Genomic DNA, 7,648 nt, shown 5'->3' with positions numbered 1-7,648 from the left:
AACACAAGGAATTATTACAGTTCAAATATTTTGATTATAAGGTAATATCAATGTACATGCAAAGTTTTAGGAACTGTGAAATACAAAAAATAATTTCAATGAACATACAAAGTCATAGGCACTCAGAATTACAAATAATAAGGCAGTTACATAGGGAATATAAATGAGCATGCAAAGTCATAGGCACTCTGAAATTACAAAAATAATTACAAAGAACATTCATAGTCATAGGCAGTCTGAATTACAACTATCAGGTAGTTTCAAAAAAAAATTTTTTTTTTTAGGGAGAAAGGCAACCCATGATGAGTATTGTTTTACTATGTAGTTCACTAGGTGTAATACATTTAGAAGAGAATAGGAAGAAGAATAGGGGGAGGTTAGTCAGGGGCAAATGGGGTAGAAAGTTTAGGATTTGTAGGCAGAGGAGTACAGTTGTAGATTCTGTTATGATAGAGGTAGGAGTGAAGCTGAGTTTTGAAGTTATTTGGGTTGGTACATGTCCTAAGTGACAAGGGCAGGGCATTCCATTTTTTAGGAAGTGTAAAGGATAAGAGAAACTGGCCAGCAGGATGCTGGGGTTTCTGAACTGTGATCAGGTTGTGTTGAGAAGATCTAAGTGGTCTGAAGGGGGTATAAGGGTGCAGAATATTAGAAAGGGCAGGGCATTTAGAGGGGTGTAGAAGTAGTTTGAAGGCTGTGGTGAGTTGGATGAGGTTAAGTTGATTGGGAAGTTCAAGCCAGTTTAGGGAGTGAAGGGAGGAGCAGTGACGAGAAGAGGATTTGGCATTAGTGGCAAATCTGGCAATTTTGTTGTAGCATAGCTCAGGTTTGGATGTAAGAGAGGATGAGAGATTAGTTAGCAGGGGGGCACCGTATAGGAGGGAAGGAAGGAGGAAGGTAGAGGCGAGGGTTAGTCTGGAATGAGGGGAGAGGAAGTGGTTGTTTCTATAAAGTAGACCTAGTTTTATGTGTGTTTTTTTGATGTTCAGTTGGATATGGGAATTAAATTTTAATTGATCATCAATTGTGACACCAAGAAGTTTGGAGGGGGGTACGATTTCGATAGGGGAGTTATTGAGGCTGGAGATTTTGAATGACTTTTTGTCAAGAGAGGAGGATCTAGAAGGAGGGAAAAGGAGAATCTTAGTTTTACTGGCATTTAGGGAGAGGTGATTTTGTAACATCCAGTTTTCAGTGGTTGAGAAGGCACTTTGGGTTAGGGCTTGGAGGTCTGTTAGGTTCAGAGCAGATTAATGTTGAATCATCTGCATATTGTACAATAGTTGTGTTGGGGATGGCCTTATGGAAGTCATTTATAAAGATATTAAATAGTAGAGGGCCGAGTATAGAGCCTTGAGGTACTCCAGTAGGGGTGGGAAGAAAAATAGAGGTTGCTTGGCCCCATTTTACCGCTTGGGATCTGTTAGAAAGGTAGCTGGAAAACCAGGAGAGGGATTCTGAGCCAAGGTTGAGATTTGATAGGTGACTTAAGAGGTGAGTGTGAGAGATGGTATCGAAAGCTTTTGATAGATCTAGAAGGACAGTAGATACTATGTTACCGGAATCACGAGCAGAGTTGACTGAGTGCAAAAGGAGTGAAGGGCAGTGTTAGTACTGTGTCCTGGGTGGAAGCCGTGTTGGGTAGGAGAGAGAAGTTGGTGTTGGGTGAGGAATGGCAGAAGTTGTAAGTGGATACATTTTTCTAGGATTTTGGATATAGGGGAGAGAATGGCAATAGGGTGGAAATTTGTGACTGTACAGTTTTTGCCACCTTTGTGGAGAGGTAGGGTGAAAGCGTACATAGTTTGGGTACGTAGGATTCAAGTAAAGATCTATTGATTAGGATGCTGATGGGAAGAGCAATAGAGTCAGAAGCAATTTGTAGGAAGGCAGATGAGATGTTATCGGGGGCATTGGAGCAGGGCTTTAGTTTATGAAGGAGTTTCTTTATTTGGTCAGTAGATACTGGTTTTAGTTTGAAAGAGGGTGGGTGAGAACAGTTTGAGGAAGATAGAATAGTGGTGGGAGATAGGTGATTGTTAGGGAATGTTTTAGTCAGTTCAGCAATGGAAGATGTGAAGAAGGAATTAAATAGTGAGGCTATTTCGAGGTCGGTTTTGCTGGTGTCAGGACATGGGTTGTTTTTAGTGCCAGGTCTGAGGAGTGAATTGATGGAATTCCAGAATTGTTTGGGGTTTCTAGCATGGCTTTCTTGTCATTGGATGTAGTAAGATTTTTTATCTTTAATGATTTGTTTCTTGGTGAGGTTTCTTAATTGCTTGTACTTAAGGAATGTTTCGGGCTGTTTGAGTTTATCTCTTAGGAGCATTAGCTTTTTTGTATTTTTGGTGAGCCAGGGGGAGGTTTTTGCCTTAAGTCTAATATTTCTAGGAGGGGCTAGAGAGTTAAGGACTGTTAAAAATGTTGAATTGAAATAGTGGACAGCATCATCTAGTGGTAGTAGTCTTAAAGGGTTCCAGTTGATGAGTTTAAGTGAGTCAGAGAAGGAGGTAGGGTTAAAGTTAGAGAGGTTTTGAGTGAGAATGCAGTGATGGGAGTGGGGAGGGGAGGAAGTAGCTCATATGGCATAAGCAGGGAGGTGGTCTCCTAGAGAGTCTGGAGAGGTGTCAGATTTTATTATTTTGTTTGGATGAGATACAAGAATCCAGTCAAGTATGGAGCCAGGAGGATTAGCTTTGTTTGGTCTGGTAGTGAAGTTAATGAGTTGGGAGAAATTAAATAGGTTGATGGATATTGAGGGGTTTGGGTTTGAGATTTTACTCCAATTGATGTTTACATCACCTAAAATGAAGGTTTCTAGATTAATATTAGAGGAAGTCCAGGATAGGATGTCTTCTAGAGTATTAGTATTGTTGCCTGGAGGAATATAGAGACAGATGATGCAGATAATTTTGTGGTTGTTCAATTTTGGTAGGCCAATTATTAGTTCAGTGTTATTGAATGATGGGATAGGGTTTGGGTACGGAGTAATGGACAAGAGGTTGGAGTAGACTAGAGCAACACCACCGCCTCTTTTATTAGGTCAGTCGCATCGTAGAGAATGGAATCCTGGGGGTAGGAACTCAGAGTCATTCATGTGAGGTTTTAGCCAGGTTTCAGTGATAGCTGCTATATCAGGGGAGTTGTGGTTGAGCTAGGCATGGAAGCGGGATAGTTTATTGTTTAAGCTTTGGGCATTAATGGTAAGGAATTTCAGTTGTTTGTTAGAGGATTGATTGTAGTTGTTAGGGGGGTTTGTGGGATGAGAGGTAGGACTTGGGTTGGGGTGAATGTCTCCAGCTAAGTGAATGATTGTGGGAAGGGGAAGGTTCTTTTTAGTTTTATTTGTATATAGAGGAGGCTGGTAAAAATGTGGTTTACATTTAAGGTTTGTGTCTGGTGTGAGAAAAAGTTTAATTTTCATGAAGAGTAATGGGAAGGAAGGAATTAATGAAGTGGATATGTTGTGGTAGTGAGAGACAGGGTGGTGTTGGGGAATAAGAGGAGGAGGGAGTAAGTGGATATGAGTATAGGAAGTGATGTTGTATAGGGAGGTTAGAAGGAGAAGGAACGAAGACAGTTGAAGGGTTTTGAGAGGAAGGGATAGCATAAATGTGATAAAAAGAAATGTTACACATGTGGAAAAACAGGATATGATATGATGCAAAGAAATGTGAACTAGAATGTTATAAATGTAAAAAAAAATTGGGCATACATGGATAAAATGTAAAGAAAAAGTAAATGAAACAAATATTGAAAATAGGGGAAATATTAAAGACCAAATCAGAAATAATGTAGAGATAGAAATAGATGAAACTTTAAAAAAAAGAAAAGGGAGATAGTAAAAAAAAAAGAAGAAGATAAAGGAATAGAATCAGAAGTTAGTGATGAAGAACATATAAGCTGACAAGTGGTTAAGAGGGAAAAATCTATTAGTAAAAGAGTAAAAGACAGAAAAAATGAAATTTAAATGTATTAATATAAAGAAATGAAGAAAGAAAATGGATGACAAGTATTAAATTTGAAAAGAAAATATAAAAGACAAAGTAATACAAGAAGAAAATTATATCTTTTAAATAAAGGAACAAAGAAAGGAAACATTTAAGAATTTTTTCAGTTAATGTAAACAGCGTAAAATATAATAAGAAAGATAGGGATGGGATTTCAGAATAGTGTAATAAATGTGACATAGATGTTATCTTGGAAGCTATAAGGTTTCTAACATATGAAAAAAGATTGCAGATAGAAAAATATCGGATGGAGAGACAGTATGAAAAATATGTAAAATGAACAGTGTTCAGAAATACCAGTATTATGTAGAAGAGTAATGAAGATTTTGGAAGTCATGTTAGCTACAATGGGAAGACAATTGTAGATAAGATTGCAAGAGAGGGTTTATAGAATTATTCTGATTTATGCATATGTGACATAAAGAAATGAATAATTTATTTCAGGAAAGATTATGTACTCATAAATGCACATATAATAACAGGAAATTTTAATTGTGATTTAAGGGAGAGTAAAAACAAAAGGGGAAAGTAAGAAAAATGATAGAAGTTATACAATGTGGGAAAATGATTATATGGAATAGAAAAATATGGACATATAGAAGGGGTACATTAAAATCTGAACTTGATTACTTTATTACATTAGAAGAAATAAGTATAACAGCATATAATATACATATGCTTATAGCAGTATGCATAAGAAGAAGCTATTACAACAGGTTTTGCAGATTAAGCAAGATGGATGGAAATATATGAAAATAAAGAATCTACTAAAATATGAAAGGGTATAAAATGAATAAATGAAAAATAGAATAAAAAAAAATAATTATACAATCATGGAAGGATCATATTACTATGAAGCATTTTATTATAGCTGGTCTGAATTGTGGATTATTTTTAAAAGAAAATATAAAAGGAGTTTTTTTTTACATTGGCAGAGTAAAGTAAGAAAGAAAGGAAGAAAGAAAAATAGGGATATGTTAAACATATAACAATGTGTTACAGAACAAGTCAATACCAGATTATTGACATTATTGTAAGTTATGTGGAAGTCATGTTTAGAAAGAAAAAAAGACAAAGTATGAGAACATGTGAAGTAAACACATTCTCTGAACAAATTAACAAAAAACTTGAGAAAGAGATCACTTTGTGTTTAAACAGTTAAATATAAAATCAGCAGCTGGTCTGGATGGTATTGGATTTGAAAAGTATAAAAGTTTAGAAGAATGGCAAAAACTGTTTATGTGTTTTAATGAGTGGTTAGATGAAGATTTAAATCATAAGGAACTACATAGTGGAATGCTAAAATAGGGAAAAAAAAGATATAAATAATTGGAGTCCAATAATGTTAAATAACCCGGATTATAAGATATTTATGAAAATAACACAGAAAAAAATTGTGAATAAGATGCAATATTTAATGGAGGAAATGTATATGGTGTGAAAAAGGTGGCATTAGTTATTAATGGTTTAAGAAATAGTGGATCATATTTTAAAAAAGAAAGGGGATATAAAACTTATGGTAGCTGATATAAAACATTTGATACACTACAACATAATATGCTGTAAGAAATAATGGAAAAGTACGTTAGGAATAAAATTAAGTGAGTGTGTGTGTATGACAATGTATAAAAATAATAAAGTAAGTTTTAGTGAATGGCAGGGTAATTAAAGAACTAGACATGAATAATCATATAAGATAAGAATGTGCTATGAGTGGTACTTTAGTTGCTTTAGTTATGAATCTGGTAGTCAGTGAGGTTAACTGTAAAATGCAGAATTCAAAATATGTAATTGACACAAATGTTGAAATTCCAGTTATAATGTCATATGCAGATGATATTATTATTACAACTAAAAACAAAAAATGGATGAGAGAAGTTATATTTTATTTAGTTGATTGTTTGAAAGAAATATGTAAGACTTCAAATAAAGATAAAAGTAAAGGAATAAGAGATAAAATAAAAATAGCAGATATACAATTCTCAATGAAAGAAATCTATGTATTATGAATACATTTTGATAAAGAATGGAATAGAAAGCAATGGGAAACAGTATTAAAGGAACTGAAAGATAGTTGTGTTTCATGGAAAATGTACAGATTATAAGGAGAAAGTAAGTTTGATTAATTCAGTATTAATAAGTAAAATAGCATATTTGTCAAGTGTTATGAGTGCAATCATATATCAGAAGCTATTGTTAGAAATATTCTTTTCATTTATATGGGGATCTAGAGTAAACCATGTTAGAAGAGGCATATTATATATGAACAAAGAAGAAGGAGGACTAGATATGCTAAATCGAATAGTGTACTCTGCATCATTAAATTTGTATATGGTTTTGGGATGATTAAATGAGCAAAAATTGGAATTTAGTAACAAAATTATCTAAATATTACTATGAAAAATGTTGGGAAGCAACAAGAAAAAATTAAATGAATAAAATAATGTTGTAATGAATAAATAAAGAAGTATCACCAAACAATAAAAATTTGGAAAATAATGATTGATGAAATAGAAGAACATACAAAAACATGGTATAAATATTATGAGACAATGTTACTGTGTTAATCTATAGGAAAATGTTCCAGAAGAAAATATTAAAACAGTTAACAAAATAAATAAATGGTGTTGTGATAAAGTCAAATGTCAAGATTTTTTATGGAGATTGAGAATAAAATAATTACCGGTAAAAGGTAATGTGCTGTACAAATGAAAAGTAAAATAATGTGTTTATATAATGGTGAAGAAGAAACCACAGAACATGTGGGACAAGTTATGTACAGAATTTTTTTAGAGATTTCAAGAGCAGTAACAGTATAAATATGGATATGATTGAACATGGATATTACAAGAATAGAAGTAAAGAATCAAAACTGAACAAATCTGAATGAGAGGATTATGAAATTATGTTTAATGGGAAATGGATATTATCAATAATATTGGAAAAAATTCAGATTATGGTTAATTGAAGAAAAAACTCCAGATGACCACCATGGCTGCAAAATTAATTTAATGTAGACAAGCGCTTTCACATAGAACACCTATGCTTTTTCAAGTCCTCAATAAAATACTACAAACATACACTCATTTTATATTCAAATCTCAACAGTAAATCAATAAAACAATTAAAAATACACAATTAATACAATTAACTAATATTTTAACATTTAAATTCATTTAAATTCATTTAAAGGGGGGCGAGCATCAAGCTCCATCTTGATGCATACATAGTTATTTAATCCTGGATATATATATATATATATATATATATATATATATATATATATATATATATATATATATCTGTAGTTTTAAAATCCATTTCAATTCAATACATTCTACTTGATTATTAAGATTACCACCCCATCACAAATACAAATTTGTAAGACTTTGAAACCAAAATGATGTGTAGGGAATTCCATTATGTGTTTAGCTAAAGCATTTAGCTTGTTCTTATTCTTCATATCATACATATGTTGGTAAACCCTGTCCCTCAAACATTTCTGGGTCTTGCCTACATAAAAACATCTATATCCTTTGCACTCTGCCAAGTAAACTAGATTAGTAGTGTTACAAGCGGCATAGAATCTGGGTTCAAAAGTAAAAGATAAAACTGGATATTTAAACTCCTGAACTGTA

Source organism: Protopterus annectens, chromosome 9.part0, assembly GCF_019279795.1.
Source record: "Protopterus annectens isolate FY-2018-M chromosome 9.part0, PAN1.0, whole genome shotgun sequence".
Taxonomy (NCBI): Eukaryota; Metazoa; Chordata; order Ceratodontiformes; family Protopteridae; genus Protopterus; species Protopterus annectens.
Note: the sequence above shows the minus strand (reverse complement) of the source record.